The sequence below is a fragment of the Papaver somniferum genome, chromosome 8 (genome assembly GCF_003573695.1).
Source record: "Papaver somniferum cultivar HN1 chromosome 8, ASM357369v1, whole genome shotgun sequence".
Classification (NCBI taxonomy): Eukaryota; Viridiplantae; Streptophyta; class Magnoliopsida; order Ranunculales; family Papaveraceae; genus Papaver; species Papaver somniferum.
Window position 1 is genome coordinate 64,141,321 of NC_039365.1, and position 14,563 is coordinate 64,155,883.

Genomic DNA, 14,563 nt, shown 5'->3' on the forward strand with positions numbered 1-14,563 from the left:
AACTCCTTAAAAAGGACAATGTTGCACTTATGAGCAAGGAATCCTCGAAACCTGACGTTATCCTTGAACCTTCAGAGACATTACCTAGTATTGAGAACTCCGTCTTGTGAAAGAAAACTGGTAATAAACCAGTACGTACTTTCGATAGAGATTGTGAACCGACTAAGTTTCCTAATAATCCATGAAGTTGTTCACACTGCGGTAAAGAAGGTCATCTTGCATTGAAGTGCTTGAAAAAGAAAAATACTGATTATTAAACTTAATAAATTGCTCACTTTTGCAATTGAAGAAGTGAAAAATCTGTCTATATCTCGATCTTAACACTGTAGAAAATTTGAAGACTTGTGTCAAGAAATCCTCTCGGAACCTGCATAAGTCTAAATATCCTCATTATGTAGTGTCATACGACATTACTAGTATCAGACTTCCTATTGATAAAGAGGATATGACAGGTAGTTCTTCCTCAAAGAATTGGGTCCCTGATTCCAATTCCTTGAAAAGGATTTCAAGAGGTCCTAGACTTTCCTCAAGAAATTCTTCAAGTAAAGAACTATCAAGTGTCATTAATCGGTTTAGCAAAAAGGAAAGCTTATCAGAATCTTCTATAAGGAAACGAACTAGAAAAAAGAAAAATCACCACATGAAAAAACTCAATGCATCACTTTTTGATACACCTAGTGAGACTGTGTCTCGCTTTGTTACCTAACGGTACTATATTAATCCTTGAAACTAACTTGAGATTTACAAGGACTGCACTCATATCAATTTTGATATGAATGATGAGGTTGCTCAAGTCTTACGAAGTTAATTTTAAATCTCTTTCTACAAAAGTAACATATAGTATTTTAGTTGAGTCTAGGAAGATGTATCCATCTTGAAATCATTATTTATCGAGCTAAGAATACATTTTTCATACTTGAAGAGATCAATTACTATTGTTTGCGTACATAGATTGTGATGAATACTCATTATAATCTCTTAGTACACGAACCCGGTCCACGAACTAATGTTTGTGTACCAGTTCACGTATCCTTCTAGGGCTTGGAGATAAAGTTGTCTACAAAGAATAAAGGATTCCTATTTGTTTGGAAAAATACTTGTGTTGACCTAACAAATAGTTGAGTCCTATCTTTTCTAAAAAGATGGAAATCTCAAAAAAACCTCATGAAACTATTGATCTTGATGAAGAAGATGTCAAAGAAGAAAGAAGTGCGTTTCAAGGATCTCTGTTGAAAAGGATGACTGAGAGAAAAGAACAAAACTCCTGGGTTGCAGAGTCCAATAAGGATCTGACTCATTCTCAGAATAACTCAAAGGTTGAGATTGCAAATCTACAATTGCAAATAAATCATCTTATTAATGGTCAAACCAAAATCCTTGAAAAGCAAAAAGTATTGATACGGAACCAGAAGAAGCTGATTTCTGAATGCACAAAATCTCAACAACTTGCTCGCATTGTCAATCTGAAGGTTGGTGTCTTAACTCACGAGCATGGCCTCTCAAGAGTTAAGCGGATTAAGGAGAACAGTGATACATTTTATGATGGAGTTCTAGAAAGGTATGAAGAAATAAATGAGTTATAATTTAACTTATTTTTTTTCTTGGAAACTTCTTGTGAGAATTTATTCTTTCTTTTGAGAAGGATAACTAGGGTTTGGTATAGAATAAATTGTGATTACACAAGATGTTTCAAACGATTTTCGTCTGGCATATTTTTATATTTGTTTATTTAAATTCTAGAGTTTTTGGAAGATGAACTTGCAGTATGTAATGATTATTGGCTCATTATATTACAAAGTCTTATGATATGTATGTGTCCATTACTTTTTGTAAGTTGAACTGATATCTCATATATACTCAGAAGTTAAATCTATTATGTTTTCTTATAAACTAAAAATTGAACAAACTTTGTGAGAATTTTTCCGCAGTATCGATCTGCTCGTGATCACACTTTTGTGTTACTACTGCACTATACATTCCGTAAGATTTTCTTATATTCAGTTATACCGATTAAAATTATCTTCTTGTCCGTAACTGGCGTTGAGATTGATTTAAGTCGATGTTCAGGATACAAATCCATGTGATTTGTTAACGCCCGATACTGTCCTTTTTTTAATTAAAGTAAGGTCACTCATGTTGTTCTCTTGGGAATGACATCATATGTGGGAGAGTTCTCAAATGAACTTGTGCTTAATTGCTATATATTTTTGGGGTGTATGGCTGTGGAATTTACATGGGATGCTTGTATCTTAAATCTCCTAAATTGGAACTAAGTATTTCATACTCTGTGATATCAGCTAAATAAAGTTGATATAAGGGATTACATATTAACTATGTTATTATGCATTGTCTCTAATTCCTTTAAATATTGAAGTATCTTTTGGTTATGTTCATTACGATCCCATGATTTTTGTACTTTTTATTAAAAAATGGGGAGAATTAATTAGTAGTCTTGCACTACATAGATATGGTTTACGGATCATTATGTAAGAGGAGTGAATCAATATCTATAGGTTTCACCTATTATGCAAAAGATGTAAGTATTGATTAAGGGGGAGTAACATATCACCGTAGTATTACTTCGAAGTTGTGATACAATTGAACTTTATAGAAGATAATAATATTATGTTTCTGTATAACGACAATTGAGAATAATTTTTTTCAAAGTTGTTATCGCTATGGATCTTCAACAACAACGATGCTGAGTTGAACACGTTCAGAATCATTGCAACTTGAAGTAACGAAGAATTCAAGGAGTTTAAGAAACCAAGGAAATTAAGCATTATGGATTCGAGGAGTTTTTGAAGCTTTATTTTTAAATTCATATGTATTGATAGTTTCTTCACTAAAATTGACAAAGGGAGATATTGTTAGCGCATTTCTCGGTTGAACTCACAAGTGTTGCTATCTCAAGCTTGTTGTCAAATTTAGTTGTCAAAACTATATCTTGATTTCTACTCTATAATTAGTTAAGTCTCGGATTAGGATAAAAGTATGTAGCTGAGAATCAGACATCACTTCCTTTTACCGTTTGAAGTCGAAGATCAACCAAATCTTGTGGAGAAATTCTTCAACAAAAGGTAAGTGAAGACTGAACCACCTATTTCTCAAGTTATATTCATCCTTCTATCTATGAGACGTTGTGGCATGACTAATTAGACTATTACAAGCATAATAAGAATTTCGAGTCAAGTTTATCTTGGTAATTAATTCTCGAAATATATACTAAGCTTAATGAACATTTGTTCATACTTGATGAATTTCAGTTAAGAACAATTTATTATTCATAATCTAAATTGTGATTCAATATTATCATTCAAAAATATCCTGGAAAAGTGATATGTGTCATTGATGTTATTTGGGAATGTTTCAAATTGATTTAGAGAGATATATTGAACTACTATAAATCTAGATATATGACAGTATGCATACCAGTTTACATACTGGTGAAAACTGTTATAGGTCCGAAACCGTAGTACGTGTACTCAATACACGTACTGGAGTATCTATATGTCGACAGACACTTAGTGGTACGCATTCCCGATATCCATACCAAAAAAAAGTTTATGAACTCGTGAGCCTGGATTGGTATGCATACCTAGTGTGCATATGGAAAAAGAACTGTTGGTTTTGAAACCGGTCTGGTATACATACTCGGTATGCAAACCGTAAAAGCTCTGTAAGATCCGGAACATTTTTTTTTCTTAAGGTTACACATACCCGGTACATGTACCATGACAAAAATAGTCACGAATAAGGTAGAGTACACGTACTTTCACTGTCGGATATTTTCAGATGCACATAAAATTATTTCTGTGAGATAATTAACATTGGAATAAATCTCAAAAAATATTATAGACTTTATTGATCACATTATAACCTATGGTTGTGATTCAAACTTAAAATTTTTATGTGTTTATGAAAATGCTTAAGCGTATGGTTCAATCAGCTAGTTTCAGCTAACCGTCCATGAACAATGTCTTTATACACGGTTCCATTACGGTTAATCCTAACCAGAGTGTATATCATGTTATGTTAATATCATTTCAAAGATTCACCTAATGGTGGATATTGTTTGCTTGGTTCCAAAGCTATCTTAGCTTAAACTTAGTGCAACCTATACTTTTAAAGTCTATAAAAGGGGAACCTCAAGCAACTGGATCTTTGAATCCCGACACTACTATTATGTGTCCTAGTTGTAAACTAGAGTCGTCCTCTTCCTAAAAACCTTCTGGGGTTTAGCGACTAAAAAGACTTCACAAGGATTCGTGAAGCTAGGTCCAACTATCTTTTATCTTGATAGTTCGTGTGTCCTGATCTTGTTTGATTGTTGAGGAGATCACTCGAACAATATAGATAGAAATCACAAAGTTCTCTTCGTCTCAGACTTTGTGATTCCACAGGTTTAATACTTGTGAGGTGAATTAAAATCTAGGATGCTCTTCGGTAAGCACAAGTCCGGATTTTGAGGTTAGCTTGTCTATTGTTATTGATTTCCAGTCTCACCTTGATCCATTGATCAAAAAGGAAATCACACATACATGCTTATATCTCGGAGGAAGATTGGTTTAAAGTCTTCAATTGAGTTGAAGCAACTCTTAGGATGTAAAGGACATCAGCTAAGGGAATCATTTGTGCGGAGTCCTGCTGGGATTCAAGAGGCATAAGGAGCGCGACTGTAACTGAATTTTTATGAGGGTTTAATTCGGTCTCAACTACATTCCAGTCTGAAGTTAATTGGTAGTAGGCTAATGTATGTAGTAGTTTAATACCTTTTGGTATTCAAATCTGGACTAGGTCCCAGGGTTTTTATGCACTTGCGGTTTCCTCGTTAACAAAATTACTGGTGTCTGTGTTATTTCTTTTCCGCATTATATTGTTTATTTTTATAATTGAAATATCACATGATGTACATAAATCAATCAAAGTAGATACACCCATCCTTGTTTGTTGGATACGACTTGATTGATTCTTAGATATTGATTTTTGCTCACACGTAAATCAGTTTCACGGATTTAGTTCTGTCAACTTTTTGATTGTGTGAGAAAGAGATATAACTCTGAATATTTTTCCTCGATTGTGATTTATTAAGTTGAATTCTCAGAATTGTATTTAGGTTTTGTCCATACAGGTTACCTAAGAAAAAGTTGGTGGTGTATTTATTAAGTTGAATTCTAAGAATGCCAAGGGATAACACCAATGTGTGGGTAGTGGCTTAGCATCAGAGGAACGTGTATAGATAGCGTCGTCCTCAGACACGACGCCGATCGAAGGAAGGACCCGCTAAAAAGATCAAAAGTACTCCCCCTTATCCGTAAAGAAGAATCAAATAGCGTTCACGTGTACATCCCTGAGCACGAGAGCTTTCTAAGAAATATAGGAAAGGACACATATCTTACATTTTCGTCCTAAGAATGTCTGTAAAAGGGGGTCTGCTCTCAACTGATAGATCCAGAGCTCATTTCTTGTGGATAACCCTGTACTACTTTCTGGAGTAGTCTTCCGCCCCTACTATGATATTTGTACCTATTACAGCTAGCATGACACTTAAACCTATATAAAACATTAACTGAGCTTGTACTGGGGGATTGTTTCTTTTGCTGATTAAGCTATACTATAAATCTTCAAAACCAGTTGCTAATACTCATTAAAAAAAAAGGTTGCTGCTAGTTATGCCACTTAATGGTTGATACACATCGATAAATATTAATAAATGTAAATGGGTTGAAAAGTTGCGACTTATGATAAAAAAAGGTGAAAGACAGATTTAAGAATATCATTTGTAAGTAAAAGATTTAAATAAGAAAAAAGAATTATAACCATTGGTTCAGGAAATATTTTTAGATTGATAGTGTGGTGAAATTGGATAACCTACTTGCTAAGAGATCAGGCTTGTGAATGTCAATGGGTGGTAGACGTGTATGTTGATATGAGTATGTTGAGAAGTTTTTGGTGAGATCAGGTATCCATAATATCTATCGCGCTTATAAATACCAGTGTGGCCACAATAACTATTGCATTTGTGAGGTACACCAGAATTGAGGTTGTCGAGTTTGCCGAGTTGAGAGCCATAACTATTCAAATAGTGTGTCGCGGTGGGTAATGTTTGTAAGTCTTAAGTATTTAAGGATTTGTTGGAAAGTCCAATTAACACAAAATATGAGAAACCTATGAAATAAAAGGGTCGGAATACGGAGTTTGAAATTCCTTTAAAAAATTACCAAAAAAAATGTAATACTTAGGTGTTGGAAAGTCCAATTAACACAAACATATGAGAAACCTATAAAATAAAAGGGTCGGAATACGGAGTTTGAAATTCATTTAAAAAAATTACCAAAAAAAATGTAAAACATGGTTGAACGAAAAAATCCGTACGTTAAGGGCTCAGAAACAATTCAAGAAATTAATTACTTAAATTTGGAATTATGAACGAGTAAAAGTTTGAAACATAAACCAGTAAATAACTACAGAAATGTAACAGCTTAATTATGCTTCTGATGTATCTTTTGATTTGTTTTTCCGTTGCACTACATTATTTTTGCAACTTCTGCTGGGCTTTTGTGCTCACCATTTCTGTCTTTTTACTGAGTAAAAGGAATGCTAGCTGAAGAAAAGAAATTATAATATATCACGGAAATTTGGGCATCGGTATTTCTATATCGTCGATGTGTTGTTTACTTGAATTTTTTATTATAATCATTTAAAATATCTCATAAATATTATTTTGTTTATTTAATGATATTTATTGAATTTTCTTTCATAATTCTAAATTGTTCTTATTTTAAAAGGAAAAATATGTACCTACGATAGTGGTGCTGCGCGATTCTGGACAAGTTTCTAGTCTCAGAATTCGCGGGTCGTTACACTTCACAGCGGTTGAAGCGGACTTGAGATAGTGGACTCTATCCTAGGATTCACGTGTGTATACCTGATTGGTTGTAGGCGCATGGACACTTATGGAACTGAGTAACTAGGAAGAGTTTACTTTGTTTCAACTATACGAAGTTGCGGTAGTCAATTTGTATAGCGGCTTAATTATGAGAGTATTCAAAAATGGACTAGGTCCTAGGATTTTTCTGCCTTGCATTGTTCCACATGAACAACATCTTGTGTGTCGTGTGATTTACTTTACTTCCGTGTAATACTTATTTTTCTTCATAATTAAAGTAAATACACTTATACGCTAATCAAACACTTGGTACGATCTCATAGATTGGTTCGGTTCTGAACATACGCTATATACCAAATGTACATCTTGTTGAAATAATATTTTGAAAATCTTTGTATTTATAAGATTAAACAAGGTCTGTTTGTAGTAGGTTGATATCGAAAATATTTTGGTGTACCTGGCACCCTCATCATTTCACTTGGCACCAGAGTAGGCAAACACGCTAAGGACCTAACAGTCTATGTTTGGTGAATCAAAACATGGTTTTAGGAAGAACCTAAAATTATTTTGGTTTATGTGTCACATGCTTCTGAAAGTTTGAATTAAAACCCAATAAAACCCTCTCCACATCCTAGAAATAAATAAACTTCACAACCTAGAAATTTATGTTTATTAAGGATGTCGCTAACCAATCTAAGTGGACGGAAGCATCTTGGTTGTAGGAGTTGAGGAACCAATCTGAGTTGGATGGAAACATATAATAGAGTCTATTCATAAAGCACAGAGCTCAGGTGTTAGAAAAAAAACATGGTAGTTTCGCCATATCTCGTTAAATCCTTTTCACCTTCTGTTTTTATTTTATTTTCTTTTATGTTTCTAAATGATTTGGTGGGGCACACGATTTAAGTTGTTACCATTGCTAGGGTGAAATATAGTGATTGAGATACCCAAAGAAAAAAAATGAAAAAAAAAACAAGGGAAGAAGAAGAAATTGAGACCAGACCATCAGACCAACCGGAATAAATTCAATAAATTCGACCACTGGTCCCCTTGTATATGCCAGTTGTGTTGACCTAGAGTTAGGATTATCAACGATGGTCCCCTTGTATATGCCAGTTGTGTTGATATTAGTCAGACCGGTATCTCAGTCCATTAGGATAGGTGCATCCTAGCAGCGGCCTTCAGACAGATATGGGAAACACCATTCACCTTAGTCAACATCAAAACCATCTACTTTTTTCTCTACATCCATCTTCTTAATTTATCCATGTGATTGGTTGACTCCGGTTATGATGTACAGAAACTATCTGAGTAGAGCTCTGTCACTTATATATGAATTTTAGTATGCTTGAGTGCAAACTCGTGTACAACAATTGGAATTTCGCTTCAGGGTACTTCCTCCTTTAATCAATGATTGTATGCCAACCAAGGAGATTCTTTAGTTCCTTTCAAGGTTCTTCGTAGATAGCTAGGGTTTGGAGTAAAAGGTTTTTGTGGGTACACCTCTTGTAAACCCACCCGAGATTATAACTCGGTCACTAGGGCCATCTAGTGAGTTAGGATTATTATTTTCCTAGATTAGATTTGCTCGAGGTCTAGCAAAAAAAAGTTTGGGGGTATTTTATAGACACATTTTTGTGTCTAAGATTTCCTCAATTTTCTCTATGTTGGTACTCGATTTTGTACTTATTATGGTGTTTTGTGTGTTTGTAGGTATTTTTGGGAAATAAACATTTTTGGAAAAACCAGCTCGAAAAGTTATGCGGAGCACCCCCGGAGGACAATTGCTATGCGGACTCTCACTTTGATTAAGGGGCACATCAATTACTATTTACACCCCAGGAGGGCCAAATGCTATTCGCACCACCATATTTGTTAGGGGGAGGTCGTCCCTTCATTCAAATTTCAAAATTGGCGGGAAAACTGGATATTCACGTAACAGAATTAGGGCTTGAATTTCGATCATGTTCTAGGGATATTCAAGGGCCGAAACTCATTGGGTTTGTTTCTTTTGCCTCAACAGGGCTGGTAATGGTCATCGTTTGAAACATAATTGGCTAGAATGGTAGATTCGAACATTGAACACATTCTCGGGTTTATCTTCGTGCGAGATGTTCTGTTGGATTTGTGGAGGACTTTCAGTGAGACTCAACCACTGATTTCGATTGGGATGAACGTGATATTCCCAGACAATGATGGCATGGGTGTTCAAATGAGTTTACTTGGGCTGTATAATCATTGGGAAGAAAACAGGCGAGTACGTGTGCAGTTGAGATAATCACGGGATTGCAGCTTGTTTGTACGTGTTCTTCTCGTGCTTGGATTGAGATTGGTCGCTGCAGAATCGTGGAGGAGTTAAATAAGGAAGATTCAGCACTGGTTGACAACATGAGAAGAGAAGAAAGGGAAGAAAATATTCCCAAGGAGATATTCTTTACTGCCGAGTAAATGGAGAATTATATGGAGTTATGACGGGATATTTTGGTACTGTGAGGCTATATAAACTGTTGAGGAGCAATAGAAAATATTATGGAGAGTTAGGGGAGGAAATAGGGCGAGAAATTATAGTTGCAGAGATGAACCAGTTCTGCTGGTGAAGAAGAACACGAAGAACATTAGACCATAGAAGACAGTCGTATTGCTACAGTGCCAGCAACACTTCATATTAATCGTTCTTGTAACAGTTTGGTTTGCAACAAATATAATTGTTACAAATCCGGTTTTAATTGTTTTTCTCCCATTTCATTGTTGTGAACACCTTTTGAGCAATAAAAATGAATTTTGAGTGTGTTTCCAACCTAATGAGCTAAACCCCAACACTGGGACGATGCAGGAAGACGAATTTCATACATGGATAAAATTATTGAATTCTTTTTAAGACTTTTGCATTAATTTTAATTGAAATATGATTTGAATTAATTGGTTGTCATTTAATTTGATGAAGTATGCTTAGCTTAAATGTTTTGATACATCATGCTTAGGAGTTACAACTAATCTTTTTGAGAATTTACCTTGGCAAAATCAGAGTCCATGTTAATTTTATTTACTGAACTTTAATTGTTGAGAATAAATAAATTGAACCCTATGTTATGAATTCGACGAAATCCTAGTCCCAATAACTCTCTTCATCCTGTGACAATATTTTGTATATATTTTTCTTTTATTTTAGTTTATGAATTCTTAAAATCAATCTCATCAAGTCCGAGTGAACGACAACTCTATTTACCATTATCTAAAATTCGATCACTCATCTAGTCGGTGCTCTTGATAAAATCAAGACGTTGGAAGAGGACTTGAAAAAGTTCAATAATGGCTCAAACAATTTAACCTCAACGTTGGAAGCAAGTAAGAATCATCGTGATACACGAGGATTGGCATATAAGGCACTACACTATATGATATAGACATTGCATGCCTAAAATTAATGGATATTCGTTGCTTTAATTGTTTATTTTCCTAAAAAAAAAATGAAGCAACGTATTAGTAACGTTAAAATACGTTGCATATAGTGGTGTTTTTTTAAAAAAAAATCCTGAAATATAATTAAGAAACATATCAGATTTATCGGACATATAATATATGTTTTTAACTATCTCATCTTGAGAGTTATGAGACGTAGATACGACAACATAAGAAACTTATGGACTTCCAGAACCTTATGGTACATTAACAGAATCATTCTTAGGTTCTTCCATAACCATATTGAGATTCACGTCTTATAGTGTTGGACCGCACCAAACACAGATTGTTAAATTTTATCATGTTTGCCTGCTCGGATACCAATTGAAATAACTAGGGTACCAAGTATGCCACAATCGTTTTGATAACAACATACTACAGACACACCTTGTTAACCTAATACAGACACGAACTTTCAAGGAGATTACTTAAACAAGATCCACACTTTTTATATAACATAAACCAATCTATGGGAACAAACCAGGTGTTTAATTAACGTACAAGTATATTTACCTATTTATGGGTGAAAACTATTTCTGCTGGTTTTGGTAATTTTGGGTGTGTGTGGATGAGAAATAAATCTAAACGTTAAACAAATGCACTGCACGGGAGTGCTTTCTGATTCGAGACATCAATCTATACAATTCTGGCCTAAACCAAGAAATGGTCATTCCAGAATTGCTTCGGACACAAAGTGAAGGAGATGGGGTTGATCTTAGGGAGGGAAGCGAAGAAGGTGTTGAGATTGTGAAGGTGTTGGCTTTTTATGACTTGTATCAGAAAGATGAATTGGATTGCAAATAATGTAAGCTATCAGTTCTGGGTGATATCTGGATACTGACAACAACACTTGGTTTTCTGTGTTTTTCCCCCTGTGTTGGAAATAGGTGAAGGACCTATTTATACAAGTCATTGAGCGGAAACCTCAGATCGTAGGAAGTGGAGGAAGTGGAATGATAGAGTAGTGGGGTCGTGCAAGTGATTGTCACACGATCACGTCTTTGCCCACTTTTCCCATCGTCATTAACCGTCCATCCCTCCTGACACGTTCTTATGATGGCGCGTTGCACGCTGCTCGATGTAAACCGCCAGACCAATACCCCAGTAAGTATCCCCCAGTTTCTGACATGCTTGATGCCTCGAATGAGTGGTCGTGGGACCCACAAGAAGTAGCATACGGTGCTAGGTTAAATAACTGAGTTATTTAGGAAATCGATATTCATAAAATATCGTGTATACTCTATGCATGTAATGCATCTTATACAATCAATGTGTATGAAGCATCGCTGTTTTAAAGCTTAACGGAGTAAGTCGCTGATTAAGCGTCTTAAAATAGCTGCATGCCCAACCATCTTCGAGTGATCGTTTGGAGGTCGCATGGGCGGGCCATCCCTTGGCCGATCACTCCTTGTGGTAGAGTGACGGGCGGTGATCACCAAGGTGCCTCATTAGCCGTTTAACTCTTACCCTAGGCTGTCCGACCAAGCTGAAAAAGTTGGACGGACGAGATGATCTGCGGCTCATGTTGCGACCGTTGATGGATTTTACGGTTTTAAATAGGGGCCACGACATGCCACCTTTGAGCGCGCGTTTCGAGGCTTCTGTCCATGGTCCACCTTGGCCGACCGGTTACATGCGCAGGTGGGCCCACGGTGATCATGTTGATGCTCTCTGGACCTCCTTAGTCTATATCTACACCCTCCATCCGAGCTGGAGAAGATGGATGGTTGTGATCAAACTGCGACATATATGTAATGCCGCAAACCCTAATTAGGATTTTGGGTCAGTCACGCGTGCGCAAATTTGGCCAAACGGTTTGGCAGGCTATGCTCCTCCTTTGGGGAGACCGACCGTGTGGGTCCCAAGTTGGGCCGACGGTGAACATATGTGTACCTGTCCGATGGTCCTAGGCGCGATCTAAGCCATCCAAACATGCTGGCGAAGTTGGATGGTTGTGACCGATTTAAGACGCTAGTGGAATTTCCGCAACCCTTTAGGCGTCACGCCAGCCACACTTCGAGCCAGCGTTCATTTCTCTAGGGCTAGGTCGTGAGAAAACCGATCAGGTGGGTGAGTGGGCCCGCCAATGTGTGCATTAGCGCTTCACTGATCAATCGTGGGATGATATAATCCGTCCAACCAGGCTGGTGAAGTTGGACGGTCATGATGATTTTAAGACTGATTGGAGCGGTCTTTCTCGTTTGACCTTTCCCAAACCAACGCGACCATCCTTCTTTAGGGCATGCGTTTGACAGGCGTTAGGGGTATAGTGTGGTGTTCGACTGTCTAAGGAATAAGCGGTCCCGCCGGTGAACATCACGGTGATTTCCTGCTCCTATTAGGGTTCGTCTAGGCTAATTAAATTATGCGGCCAACTTGCGTGGACGTGATCATTTCTGAGACTGACATGGACAATGCAGATTTCCCTTAAGGAATTAAACATGCTCGATTAGGCTAATATAAGCGCACTGACACAGGGTTCTCTTGGTTAGAGAATTATATGGCCTATACGGGTATTTCGTGTATACTTCACTATTGAAACTTGGAGATTCGTGTTACTCTGCTAAGAGTAAACACTCAGTCGTCATGCCGCACCAATAATGAGAATCCTGCTGAGAACAACACAGGATATACAAGGAAAATCATGCATTAATTAATAATGCTATAAATACACAAAATATTTAGGATTGTTGCTACATGCATCATTTTGAGTGAATTTTGTATATTTATTGAATTGCTTCAAATAAATAAAACAAGAGGATTTCTGCGCTCATCGTTTGTCAAATGGTCTTACCCTTTGCAGGTTATCGACACACTAAATCTAGTTTTACAATTTTATCCCTGAACTAAAATCCGCCATCAACATTAATTCCCCTGCCTAGCACATAATGGTTGCATTATTGTGGGGTAGGCATGAGATGGTGACAAATAAAGATAAAACTTATGAGACAAAGTTTGATGTTACCAGGAGAGATAGGCCGGCCTGTCTTTGTAACATGTCACGTTCAAGAGGAATTCAGGTGAGCGTTCTCCTAGAATGATGTCGGTTGGCCCAGGTAGATTAGGCATGCGGTTGGTTGGGATCTCAAACTATTCATGACGATGTCATAATCCTCGACTCTGATGTGGACGATCCCTATCATGAGGAATATCCTTACAAGGCCGCTGAAGAAATTTCTGAAAAAATATGTTGAAGCAGCTCCCAAAAAGAACATTGATATAGCTTCTGGAAAGCATGTTGAAGCAGCTTCTGAAGCGAACGTCGAGGCCGCTCCTGGAGAGAGCGTTGAAGAGCTTCTAGAGCGTACGTCGAAGCGGGTCCCGGAGAGAGCGTTGAAGAAGCTTCCTCTGGAGAGAAAGCTGAAACGCCTTATTATGGAGAGAGAGCTGAAACCTTTCTTATGTAGAGAGAGCTGAAACCCTTCTTCTGGAGAGAGCGTTGAAGCGGCTTCTGTTGGAGAGAGCGTTGAAGCAGCTTCTGTTGGAGAGAGCGTTGAAGCGGCTTCTTCTTCAGTTTGATTTCCCCTTGTGAATTACATGCTTCTTGACCATCTCTCTTGTGTTGAATATGTTCTTGACTGACGGTGAAGGAATTTCATGCTGAGCCTCAGTCCCCAAGCATGGTCTACGAGGCTCTATCTTGTATTCCTGATGGGTCTACCATAATAAAGGCATCGCCATCCATCCTTCGTACTAGTAATCATATTACTTGTACATGGGTAAAAATATGAAGAAGTTTTAGATTACCTTTGTACGTAGTGGTTGTTGATATGTTAAATCTCTGGATGATATCAATCGATGAGCAACAACGGTTCTTGGCAGCAGCTGTGATCAGAAGAGACTGGCAGGGAGAGGCGTGGTGGAAACTTGCACGAACTTAGAACTCTTCATACAATGGTAGAGATCGTATCTTTATTAGAGGGAGAAGCTGGAACCGATGGCTTTCTTGATGTTTCTTCATGGAATAAAGAAGAGGGACACAGTCCCCTGCCCGCGAGTATCCACTGAGCTTTCGAATTGATAGATGTTGTGACGCTAGGTTCATGAGGCCGTCTTTACGTCTGCTCTCTTGAGTATATCCTCGTCTTTGTACATCTTGGAATCATAATGATAGCGTGCTTGCATCTCTCTAAATTCACCATATTTGAGATGGGCAGTGCTAAGCAGTCCTCAGTCATACTCCTTTTCCATTATCATCTTTGGATCGTGTCTTTG